General features: G+C 38.9%; 1 protein-coding gene across 3 annotated transcripts in view; it reads left to right on the forward strand.

The window, feature by feature from the left end:
• The first annotated feature begins 269 nt into the window (after positions 1–269).
• Positions 270–12847, forward strand: part of PKIA (cAMP-dependent protein kinase inhibitor alpha) — a 97350-nt gene continuing 84772 nt past the window's right edge. For 2 of the 3 annotated variants that reach the window (XM_053929752.2, XM_045186125.3), the window contains exon 1: positions 270–431. The gene's annotated coding sequence lies outside the window, so the exon portion shown is untranslated. The remainder of the gene's footprint in view (positions 432–12847) is intronic. The other variant, XM_053929751.2, reaches the window with a different exon arrangement.

A 12847-nucleotide genomic window follows, 5' to 3' on the forward strand; every position in this document is an offset into this window, starting at 1 on the left:
GGTAGGAAACCCACACAGAGCAATGGATCTGCCCATGCAGCCCGAATTACAGGGGTGCACTCAGAGGAAAGGAGATTTGCAGAGAAAGTCATTCCGACTCTTTTCTCTCAGGTCACAGTCCTGCGACGCTTCCTCCAGAAAAGCATTAATAGAAAATAAACCTAAAACCCAGAGGGGTAGCGGTTGTGGGCCACAGTTCTCAGGCACCCTTCCCTGTGGCCAGGGGAGGTCCCTCTCTCCCCCCGCGGCTGGCGCGGAATGTGGTGATCCCGCCCTGGGCAGGGATGACTTCATGCGGTGGGTCTGGGCAGCTGAGCAGCTGCTGCAGCCGCCAGGTGGGGTGGGGGCTGCGGTGACCGTCCACACCCCAGTGGAGGCTCTGCGGCCTGACTGCGGGCGCCAGGGACGTGCGTTGACTGGATCCCGAGAAGGTAAGCCGCCCTGCTATTATTAGCCTTAGCCAAGCAGCGCCGTGCTTTCCGCTGGTCTGATAATGGGGTTTGAGATACAGACCAGGGAACTGTCTCTGCGGCACTCTTCATGGGAAAAGGAGCAACAACTGGAATTGCAATGTTAATCAGACCAGTGCCTGAGATTGGAGGAGCCTTGGTACTACTACTGGGCAGACAAAGAGGGTCGCCAGCCTCTGTATGCTTAAAGATAATTGCCCGTGTCGGTGCCAGACTCCTTAGACATGGAAGGGGTTTCCAGATGTACAGTAGCTGGAGTTTTACTTTCACCTTTCTGCCTGCAGCCTTCACTTGGGTCTTCTCCGGACTGGGAGCAGCAGGTGCTTGGCAGCAGCCAGGGGAAGCAATTAGAACTCTTTCTCTCCTTCTCCCTGACTCTGGCCTCTCCCTTCCCAGATATCAGAACGGGTCTGTGCAGATTTCAATGTCCCACGCTTACTTCAATACAAAGCCAATAGGAAGTCTCACATCAGTGAAAAAACTTGTCTCACCTCCTGCGGTTCAGCTCGATTGAGCAGCACTTGTCTTCACTTCTTCCTTCATTTACCACCGTCTCTGTCAGTCATTCTCACTGATTTGGTGGGGGCTGCGGGGAGCAGGAAGGGGAAAATTGCACCCATTTACAGGCCATTTCCTGTCAGCTCTTACTCACCACCTCTATTTCGTGACTGATTTTGTCCAGAAAGGACAGTGCCCTACCCCAGTTTAGGTGTTCTCTCTTTATACTGTTACCCATGTCCTTCCCCCAAATGCATGGCATCAGAAATTCTGCTTTTACCCATTATCAACATGGTTTGCAGTAACTCCCTTCACTGTAGTCCCTGAGCTACCAGAAAGGTTTCCAGGACAGCAGAATCTGTTGGGGAGTGTGATGAGAGAGGAGGCCATCCTACATTGCTGGCCCCCTGTGCACAGGCATAGGTAAGAACTGAAATGTGCATGTTATCCAGTTATTCTTGAAGCTTTTTTTGGCCAGCTGGGTTGTGAGACATCTAACTGGGCCGGGTTTGGGCAAGTCCTCCCTGCCAAAACAAGCAGTGTGTTTGTCCTAGAATTCCCCAGTAACCCTCAAAAGAGTTTCTAGAGAGGCTTCCCCACAGGCACTCAGAAAGTCTTGGGAGCTGGGCAGTCTAAGGCTCAGGTTATTCGAGCCTCAAATTGGCCTCCCCATTGAGGGATGCTGGCCACTTGTCCTAGGGTTTCCCACAAGCCCTGCTGCTGAACCCAAGTGCCTATTCCCATTGCCACCCAGAGATGCACATTTAAATAATATGCTGTGAAATGGTTAAGATGGCTGTGATGAGGATTCCAGTGTGCCACTTCACCAACAGAACAGTTGCAATGAACTAGACTGTGGGGTGTCTGTGTGCCAATATTCTATGTAAAAGATTTGTTATCTTTAAACTTGAAATTAGAGAGACATTCTGACTCGACAGCCATGCAATTTCATTTTAGCAAATTAAAACAGAAGATCAATGAAAAAGAGGGGCAGGGTTTACAGCTACAAATTTACCTCTGCTTACTTTCCATTTTAAGTGTTGCTTTTAGATAAGGATACTGGTTCTAAAATATCGTGTTACTTCTATTATATATTATTTTTGCTTTTCTAATTACATATTCCCATTTTATAAAATACATTTTAGAAAGATTTGAGTTTGTTTCTTTGTCTCCACCTTCAGTATATGAGGCAGAGGGAGTAGAGGGGGTGGGGAAATCCCACACCAAGTGGCCTCTCCAGAACTGTTCCCTGAGACCACGAACACCTCAGGCCCATTTCATTTTGGGCTTGTTGTTGTTATGTGTTGAATGTAGTTTGGGTTTGAAATTTAAAATTTTCAAGATTCTAGAATTTTGACTCAGGCACACCAACTCTAACAGGGAACAAAGAACAAGAACAACAAAACCCTTTATTCTATCACATTTCTTTCCTAATCTTAAAATATTTAACTATATAAATAATTATTCTAAATATTAGGTGGTAGCAAATATTAATGCAATAACTCACTTTGAAAAAATTAGCCCTAGATATATGACATACAGATTAGTGCTATTGATCTTAAGAACAATACAAATTTCTGTAATTTTAAGAGGCATCTTTGTGGTGAAGAGTAGTGCATGAGAATATTCTAATGATGGTTAAAAAATGAAAATGTCTATTACTTTGTTTCCCAAGACCTTTGGCAAGAAATAGGTCAAGATTAGTGAGTGGACTGGTGCTTGCTAAGCTGGCATCAGCCCTGGTGATTTTACAGGTAATATCCACTTAGTACAGGTAAGAATCCACTAAGTTATGGACTGGAGAAGTTGTGGCTTGGAGAAGCCTTTACAGGAAGAAAGAAAATAAGTTAGAAAATCTAATTTTTTAGTTCAGTGCAACTAAGGAAGATAATTAAGTTTAAAGAATTACTGAACTTGGACTTTTTATATTTAAACAATTTCTGATGAAAGTTTCTGATTTCAGAACCCTGAAAAGAAATCTATGAATGGTTTCATGACTGAAACTGATTTATAACTTCATTTCCTTTTCTTTAACCATCTCCTAGGGAAAGGAGAAATTAGTTGCCTGATGTTCAAAATGGAGAAGTGAAAATAGGGTGATGTGCACTATTAGATGCTAAATGAATGGAAGCCCTTTTGTAGGTCTGACGTGATGGAACTGAAGTCAAGCTACTCCTTTCACATTCATGTAAAATATTCAGCCTGGTGACAGTCAGTGTTATCAGCAACTTAGAAAGTACAGGTGTTGGAATCAGAGCTCCCTGCCGTAACAAAGCCATTCTATGGTGCTGCATGACCACCATAAGGTGAAATCAAACGGTCTTATCTTGAGATTTTGAAAAATGGGAAAGAAAATAAAATTAGGAATAATAAGGCTGAAGAAAAAATGTCATTTCTTTTCAACCAGTGCCTCTACTGAAAATGGGTAGAAAAAGTACAATTTTGAAATCTTTCAAGTAACCTCTTTATTTCCAGATTCCTATAACACTTCACTCTGTTCACTATGTCTATATTTTTAAGTTCTCTTTTATGTTACTTTTTAAATATTTGTGTTTAAAAGTTATTACTTAGTCATATATATTAGGCACCATGATACGTCTTTATTTGGTTTTTCACTAATCCTCGTTAAGTCCCCCAGAACCCGTCTAAACTAGGTGGTCCTTATTTCCAATTTGTGCCCCATGAAGTCATGCATGTAGTTTCCATTTGTTCCTTTTGCTCCCCCTGCTGCATGTTGAAGCCTTGCTCACATCACACACCACCTCTTCCCTGAAGTCTTCCCCATACGTACCTTCTCTGTTTCCTCCCTCATTTAAATTTGTATGGTACTTTCTGTCTTGATCCATCTTTTTGTGTGAACATGATTTCTCTTCTGGAATAACCTTGAAGAGCAGGATTGACAACTTTTTATTGCCTACAACGCATAATACAGTGCCTAGCTGTGTATATGCATAGTAGATACTTGGCAATTTGATTCTAGTGAACAGTTTGGTTATTATTTCCCAAGGTACATACCTACCCACTTTGTCCAGTGGTCAAGTTAGGCTCTGAATATATGCACAAGTCCCAGCTTCATTTTTTAAAATCCTTATATAATAATAAAATATGAAAGTAATTCAGATAGTTACCTTCAAAGAAAGTTATTGTAAGCTTGCATGCATTACATGGAAATTGGCCCATGCACATCAAAAAGCATGGCAAGCTTACCAACAACAACAGAGAACTTTAAAGAAGATATTTTCCTGCCTTCAACATGCTTACATTCTCTGTTGAAAAAGAGTAAGTGGGGAAGGTGCCATATACATGAACCCTTCTCTAGTTCAAGGCACTCTGCGAGGGACTGTCATCTATGGGATCTGATTTCTTCCTTCCACTGTATGATCGTTGTACATGACTGAGATTCAGAGTCATCATCTAAATGTCAGAGATTCTGCCCTTATCACCATACTGCTCTTTGGAGTGTAACAGAGTACAGAAAAGCATTATGAGAACACAATGTCAGAGCCATCAGAGAAGTTTAAAATTATTTTGTGATTAATATTTCCAGTGCTTCTTAACTGTTTGGGTCTTAACACCCCTTTGATGATTCAGTAAAGGTTGTGCTCCCATTCCCCCAGCACTTACACAAACACACATACATATAATTCTGTGTACATTGCAGGTATGTGAGGAACCAGTAAAGCCTTCCTTAGCAAATGGTCTGAGCACATCCACTCTGGGCTCACTTTGACATCTGTGTTCTTCATTAGCCCAGATATTTCTGGTACTTGAGATGAGACCTTGTTCTATTATCCTCCCTACATTAGGACCAAAAGGAAAGTTCTTCAGTGGCACTGACTCAAAGGCAGGTGAGAGCCAGGAAGCAAGTGCAGGGAGAACAGTGACTAAGTGCACCTCAATTCATGGAAAAGGAATCCCAAAAGAAGGTCTGAATGTTATACACTCCAAGTGATTTATTTAGGGTTTTCATACCCAAACCATTTTTACAGAACAGAAACAGTTCTCAGACTTAGAATGACTACACCACCAAATATGCTGAAAAGCATTGCCAGCAGCTGAGTGGTATATTCTACTTGGAAACAGATTCAGTTTTCTTAGGATGGACGTATGTCTGTCTCAAAGTTATTGTTTCCTTCTGGTACTACTTTCTGTAGTAATATTTGCTTTTGCCAAGTTAAGGAAAGAATGATAAGTTAGGTCATCCCTCCTAGATTCTAAAACAACTGCCAGCATTAAAAAAATGCATCAAAATTCTGAGCTCATACTTGAGGACACCAGTACTAGTTAGCCTGGTTCCTGCTGAGGCTATTGTTCAGAGAGGTGTGGCAAGAACATCAATCTAGAAAAAGCAGAGATGAAGAGATGGAGTCAGAAAACTCCAAAGGACAATGTAAGCTGTTGCTTTCTTTACATTTCCCAAACTATGAAATAACTGTACATAGAAGTTCCTAATATGAGTGCAGTTTTATGAAATCTTCATCATAGTATGCCTAATATGAGGCACATTTGTACTTTGATAGCAGATTTTTATTTTTTATTGTGGTATAATATACGAAGTCTGTCCACAAAAAGTCCAACCATTGATAATATAAGAATGGTTTGCGTGACATTGATGTAACCTGGCAGCCAAGGAGAGTGGAATGAAATGCACATGTGTGACCAATGACAACTTTACTGTACTAGTCAGTGGGGGCAGTGGACACCGTTGAGGGAGCATGCGTACTGTGTGGCCGTCACATTCAAAATGCCTGAGTGAGCAGAGCCATGAATCTGCATAAGATTTTGCATTAAGCTTGAATATTCCTCCACGGAAACTATATGGATGATTCAGAAGGACACGGCTATGGGCAACTGGTGATTGGCAGCTTCGTCATAACAATGTGCCTGCTCATGCATTACGTCCCTTGCAGAGTTTTTAATGAAACATCAAATCATCCAGGTGACTCAGCCCCCCTACAGCCCAGATTTGGCATCCTGCAACTCCTGGCTTTTCCCAAAACTGAAATCACCTTTGAAAGGGAAGAGATTTCAGACTATCAATAAGATTCAAGAAAATAAAACGAGGCAACTGATGGTGATTGGGAGAACTGTGTGAGGTCCCAAGGTGCCTACTTTGAAGGAGACTGAGGCATCGTTGTCCTATGAACAATGTTTCTTGTAACTTTTATCTTCTTTGATAAATGTCTTTATCTTTCATACTATGTGGATGCAAACTTTCTGGACAGACCTCATACATAACAGAAAATTATGCCACTTTTACATTTCACTGGTATTCAGTGGCATATTCACAAAGTTGAACAATCATCACCATTATCAATTTTCAGAACTTTCTCATCAACCCAAATAAAAAATCTATACCAAATAAACAATGACCCCTCATTCTTCCCTCCTCTCAGCCTCTGGTAAATTCTATTCTACTTTCTACATCCATGAATTTGCCAATTCTAGGTGCCTCGTATAAGTGGAATCATACAATATTTGTCCTTTTATGTCTGGCCTCTTTTATTTAGCATAATGTCCTCAAGGTTCATCCATGTTGTAACATATATCAGAATTTCACTCTTTTTTAAGGCTGAATGAGATTTAACTATATTTGTATTATAGTAATTTATAGTTGCAAAACACTTTCAGCATATTGTATGTCTATTATATTAATGATATCTAACATATAACACTACCATATTACATGTAGTAAATGCCTAGTAATGTGTACTGAGTGTGCCATAATTTTATTCAACCAAAACCCATTGACTAGCATTTACTAATTTCCAACTTGTATTATAATTTCAAGCTATGAGGTAATGGACATAAAGGTACATGTCTTTATATATAGTGTTTTTAGTTTTGTTTGAAAAACTCTTGGACTGGTACGGAATGGTATTGTTGGGTCAGAGATTATGCATATTTGTAATTTGAATATGTTTATTGACTAAGAATCATAAATTTTTCAACAGGGAGTATTTCTGTTTTTTGTATAACCATTTCTAACTTTCTTAAAAATAACAGTGTGTTATATAAGGTAATCTCTTTGACATGATTTGAGCAAAGAAACAGTCTCAATATTCTCACTTTTTTTCATTTTTAGTTCTTGGAAGAAATACACTACACACAAGTACTGAAGGATTTCAAGTCTCTCAGTCATCCATTGCATCACTTCAGAAATATTACACAGTGCATTGCAAATGTCAGTAGAGATTTCTAGCAACAACATGGGAAACTAGAAGCATCTATAGCTAGTTTTTACTTGTTTTGCTTTTAAGCTCCAGTAATGGGTCATTTGTATCCTAACTGAAATTTGGTCTATTTTTTAGTTCAAATTTATGGTAATACCTGCATTATGGTAAATCTTTTATTTTGCCGTTTTTTCCCCTTAGTTTCTCTTCAGTATATTCTTTTTAATTTATACTGAAAGATAATAACGTGTGCCCAATGATGGAAGTGTCTTATATAGGCTAAATTACAGAATATTGGAATATCTGAAGTATAAACAAAATTGGCAAGACTTTACACCACCCACCTCAGAGGGAGTCTGTCTTGATTTAGATTGTCCCACAGAACAGAAACAAGCTTGCTGGGGGTTGCATCATGTTTTACACAAATTAAACATTAACATGCTAAAAGGCCCACCCATCTCCCTAAAACTGATGGGTGGCAAGAACATAAACACACCCCAGACACTCATAATAGTACTTTAAGGTATGCCTCTTCTTTCTCTTACCATTTATCTTTACTGCTGCTGATAAAACCCTCATTAAAAAAGGAGGCATAAAAACAATAAGCATTCTGAATTTTGTCTGAATAAGCAATGAGAAGCCCACATTTTATTTTATTTTATTTTATTTATTATTTTTCCATTTTTTCAGATTCTACAATTTATTCCTATAGCTTGCTGGTAGACTATATCCATTATATACAGAGTTTTTTTGTTTTTTGGGGGTTTTTTTTGGTGGTGGTGTTGTTCAAGTACATTTGTCTCCATTTGCACCACACCACACCCCCTCTACTCTACCCATCCCTGCCTCCCACACTCGAACCCACCCCCTTTGGCTTTGTCCATGTGTCCTTCATACTTGTTCCTTGATGGCCCCCTCATTATCCCCTATTATCCCTCTCCCACCTCCTCTCTGATTACTGTCAGATGTTCTTTATTTCACTGTCTCTGGTTATATTTTGCTTGTTTGTTTGTTTTGTTAAGATCCACTTATAGGTGAGGTCATATGGTATTTGTCCCTCACCACCTGGCTTATTTCACTTAGCATAATGCTCTCCAGCTCCACCCATGCTGTTTCGAAGGGTAGGAGCTCCTTTCTTCTTTCTGCTGCATAGTATTCTATTGTGTAAATGTACCATAGTTTTTTGATCCACTCATTTACTGATGGGCACTTACATTGCTTCCAGCCCTTGGCTATTATGAATTGTGCTGCTATGAACATTGGGGTGCATAGGTTCTTTTGAATTGGTGTTTCAGGGTTCTTAGAGTATAATCCCAACAGTGGAACTGCTGTGTCAAAAGACAGTTCCATTTTTAGTTTTTGGAGGAAATCCCATGCTGTTTTCCACAGTGGCTGCACCAGTCTGCATTCCCACCAACAGTGCACTAGGGTTCCCTTTTCTCCGCATCCTCTCCAACATTTGTTTGTGGATTTGTTTATGTTGGCCATTCTGACTGGTGTGAAGTGGTACCTCATTGTGGTTTTAATTTGCATCTCTCTGATGGCTAGTGATGCTGAGCATCTTTTCATGTGTCTCTGGGCCCTCTGTATGCCTTCCTTGGAGAAGTGTCTGTTCAAGTCTTTTGCCCATTTTTTCATCAAGTTGTTTGTCTTCCTGGAGTGGAGTTGATTGACTTTTTTATATAGTTTGGAGATAAGACCCTTGTCTGAGGTATCATCTGCAAATTAGTTTTCCCATATGGTTGTTTCTATTTTTATTTTAAAGCAGTTTTCTTTAGCCATGCTGAAGCTTTTTATTTTGATGAAGTCCCATTTGTTTATTCTTTCAGTTATGTCTCTTGCTCTAAGAGATTATTGGTGAAAATATTGACGTATGGAATATCTGAGATTTTCTTGCCTATGGTCTCCTCTAGGACTTTCATGGTATCACAACTCATATTTAAGCCTTTTATCCACCTTGAATTTATGTTTGTTTATGGTGTAAGTTGGTGGTCGAGTTTCACTCTTTTGCATGTAGCTGTCTAGATCTCCCAACTGCATTTGTTGAAGAGGCTATTTCTACTCCATGTTATGCTTCTGCCCCTTTTGTCAAATACTAATTGACCATAAAGACTTGGGTTTATTTCTGGAAGAAGCCCACATTTTAAACAGTGCACTGCAGTGGCTCTGAACCTGAAGGTAGAAGTGTCACTCTTTTGGCCATAGCAATAGTAGCAACACCACAACCTACCCCATATTTCCTGTTGTATACTCAGAATCTGACTTAGTCAATGTAGGAAGTCAGTCATGGCTCTCATGCCATTTCTTACACTTCTCTCCATGATCTTTCATGCTCAGGTTCTCTGATCTTTGAAATGTAGTGAAAAACTATCAAGATGTTAATACCCTCCTTCCATTCACACACATCATCTTGCCAGGACTTGTAGAAATCATGTTGAATTTGCATTGGTGGTTGAATCCCATTGGGTAATGGGATAATAATAATCAGTCAGACACAAAATCAAATTCAGATTTAAGGACTATCAAATGTTACAGCTCATAAAGAGTTAAGGATTTTAATATTTGTTATATATGGCAATATGTGAAAAGTTGAGAAAAGTAAAATTATATGTATGGGTTTTTAATGATAAGGTACATTCACAGGAGAATAATGCATTTTTAGAAGGATTCATTCTGAAAAGGCTGCATTAGTACTATTTAAAAAAGTGATTACACTCAAAAATAAACTGTGACAAACCAAATGTTCATCCAAGTTAATCTTTCATCTGAAGAAAGTGAATTGTTCTTGGGGAAATTACCATCATCCAACATGTGCTTTCCTGCAGTTGAAGAAGCTGAAATGAAATGGGGCTGACATTCTTAACTATTGTGGCTCATCAACGTTTATTAGAATTACCATATGATCAGCACAGAATGGTTTTATAATAAATAAATATGTACCTACTGAGAATCTCCATTGATAAAAGTTAGTTGAGACATGGGGTGATCTTATAGAAGAGAAATCTAAATTATATTTCCTATATCATCTCTATGTTAGAGAACATGCAGGACAGCAAAGAAAGGCACTTGGTATGTTTTATACAAGTTGAGATTTTTAGAGATCTTATTGGTATCATATACTATGGTAAGCACTCAATTAATGTAAGCTGTTATTTTAAAACAGTAATATATCAAGAGCATAAATATTTCTGTATCACAAATGATCAGTTTTGTACTTGCCTTTTTAATAAGAATTTATAAAACATTTAACAAAAAAATGAATCAATACCATTTGTTATTAAAAGCTGCCCTCCACTACAAAATAACTGGTATTCTATACAACTTCATTGTGATTATTTTCATAGGTCTGGTGAAGACTAATTAAGGATAGGACTACCCTTTCTCCTGTTTCCTGCCAGTCCATACTTTCTTGCTGCTGAGGTTTTGGTAAACTTGGAATTAGAGGTGATACATATTAAAGTTGGAGATACAGCTAGTAAGCAGTTCAAGCTACTCAACCAAGCACAGTCCATGTACCCCGGACAGGAAAACTCCTTTCTTCTCCTTTCTTCAACTGCAGTGGATTTGGAACCTTAGGTTATTCAAAATCAAGACACAAATTTTAATCATAGAGTATTAATCAGTGGTTATCTTATCTCCATATCTTTTTAACCACATTGTAAAGAATACAATCATATTTTATGGCTGAGTAGTATTCCATTGTGTAAATGTACCATAGCTGTTTTACCCACTCATCTTTTACCCTTTGTGACAGCATAGATGGACCTGGAGAGCATTGTGCTGAGCCAAAAAAGCCAGTCAGAGAAAGACAAATGCCGTATGATTTCACTCATATGTGGAATCTAATGAACAAACTGAACTAACAAGCAAAATAGAGACAGGCTAATAGAGACCAGGATGACAGCTCTGGTGGTGGGGGGGCAGATGGCGGGATCCAGCAAAAAAGAAAAAAAAATTATTGCCCTGGCTGGTGTGGCTCAGTGGATTGAGTACCTGCCTGTGATCCAAAAGGTCATCTATTCAATTCCCAGTAATGACACAAGCCTGGGTTGCAGGCAAGGTGCCCAGTAGTGGTACAAGAGAGGCAAACACACATGGATGGTTTCCTCCCTTTACCTCTCTCTAAAAATAAATAAAATTGTTAAAAAGAAAAGAATAAAACTCATGGACAGAGACAACAGCGTGATTGCAGGGGGAAAGTGGATGGGGTGGAGGTGGGGGAAAGTAAAGGTAATAAATGGTAATGGAAAAAATAAAATAAAAAATAAATTATTTTTTAAAAAAGAATACAATCATAGAGAAAGCAAAATCCTGATCAACTGAATTTTTTCTTCTAAATATTTTTAAGTATATTTTATTGATTATGCTATTATAGTTGCCCCACTTTTTCTCCCCTTCATCCCTCTCCACCCTATGCCCCCCTCTTTCCAGCATTCCCCACCCCCTTAGTTCATGTTCATCAGTATGTATAAGTTCTTTGGCTTCTCCATTTCCTATACTATTCTTAATCTCCTCCTCTCTATTTTGTGCCTACCATTTATGCCTCTTATTCCCTTTTTCCCCCATTCTCTCCCCCACCCCTCCCCACTGATAAACCTCCATGTGATCTCCATTTCTGTGATTCGTTCCTATTCTAGTTGTTTGCTTAGTTTGTTTTTGTTTTTAGGTCCAATTATTGATAGTTGTGAGTTTGTTGTCATTTTACTGTTCATAGTTTTGATCTTCTTTTTCTTACTTAAGTCCCTTTAACATTTCATATAATAAGGGTTTTGTGATGATTAACTCCTTTAACTTTACTTTACCTGAGAAGCACTTTATCTGCCCTTCCATTCTAAATGATAGCTTTGCTGGATAGAGGAATCTTAGATGTAGGTCCTTGCCTTTCATGACTTCAAATATTTCTTTCTAGCTCCTTCTTGCCTACAAGGTTTCTTTTGAGAAATCAGCTGATGGTCTTATGGGAACTACTTTATAGGTAACTCTCTCCTTTCTCTTGTTGCTTTTAAGATTCTCTCCTTATCTTTAGTCTTGATGTATCTTGGTGTGTTTATCCTTGGATGCAACATCTTTAGGACTCTCTGAGCTTCCTGGATGTGCATGTCTAGTTCCTTCGTCAGATTAGAGTTTTCCTTCCTTATGTTTTCAGATAAGTTTTCAATTTCTTGTTCTTCCTCTTTTCCTTCTGGTACCCCTATGATTTGGATGTTGGAACATTTAAACTTGTCCCAGAGATTCCCAAGCCTCTCCTCATTTTTTTAAATTCTTGTTTCTTCATTCTGTTGTGGTTGAATGTTTATTTCTTCCCTTTGTTCCAAATTATTGATTTGCATCCCAGTTTCCTTCCTTTCACTGTTGGTTCCCCATATATTTTTCTTTATTTCACTTAGTATAGCCTTAACTTCTTCCTTTATTTTGTGACTGTACTCCATAATTTCTGTGAGCATCCTGATTACCAATGTTTTGAATTCTGCATCTGATAAGTTGGCTATCTCTTCATTACTTAGCTCTTTTTATGGAGTTTTGATCTGTTATTTCCTTTGGACCATATTTGTTTGTCTCAGCACACCTGTTACATTAGATGGGAAAGATCCTTAGGTATTCACCACAGCAGGGCAACCCACTTGGTTGAGTCATGGCACTGTATGTGGAAGAGGGGCACAGAGGGTACAAAAGCTTTCTCAGTTCTCACCCTGCTTTCAGTTAATT

This window comes from Desmodus rotundus, chromosome 8 (genome assembly GCF_022682495.2).
Source record: "Desmodus rotundus isolate HL8 chromosome 8, HLdesRot8A.1, whole genome shotgun sequence".
In the NCBI taxonomy this organism is placed as follows: Eukaryota; Metazoa; Chordata; class Mammalia; order Chiroptera; family Phyllostomidae; genus Desmodus; species Desmodus rotundus.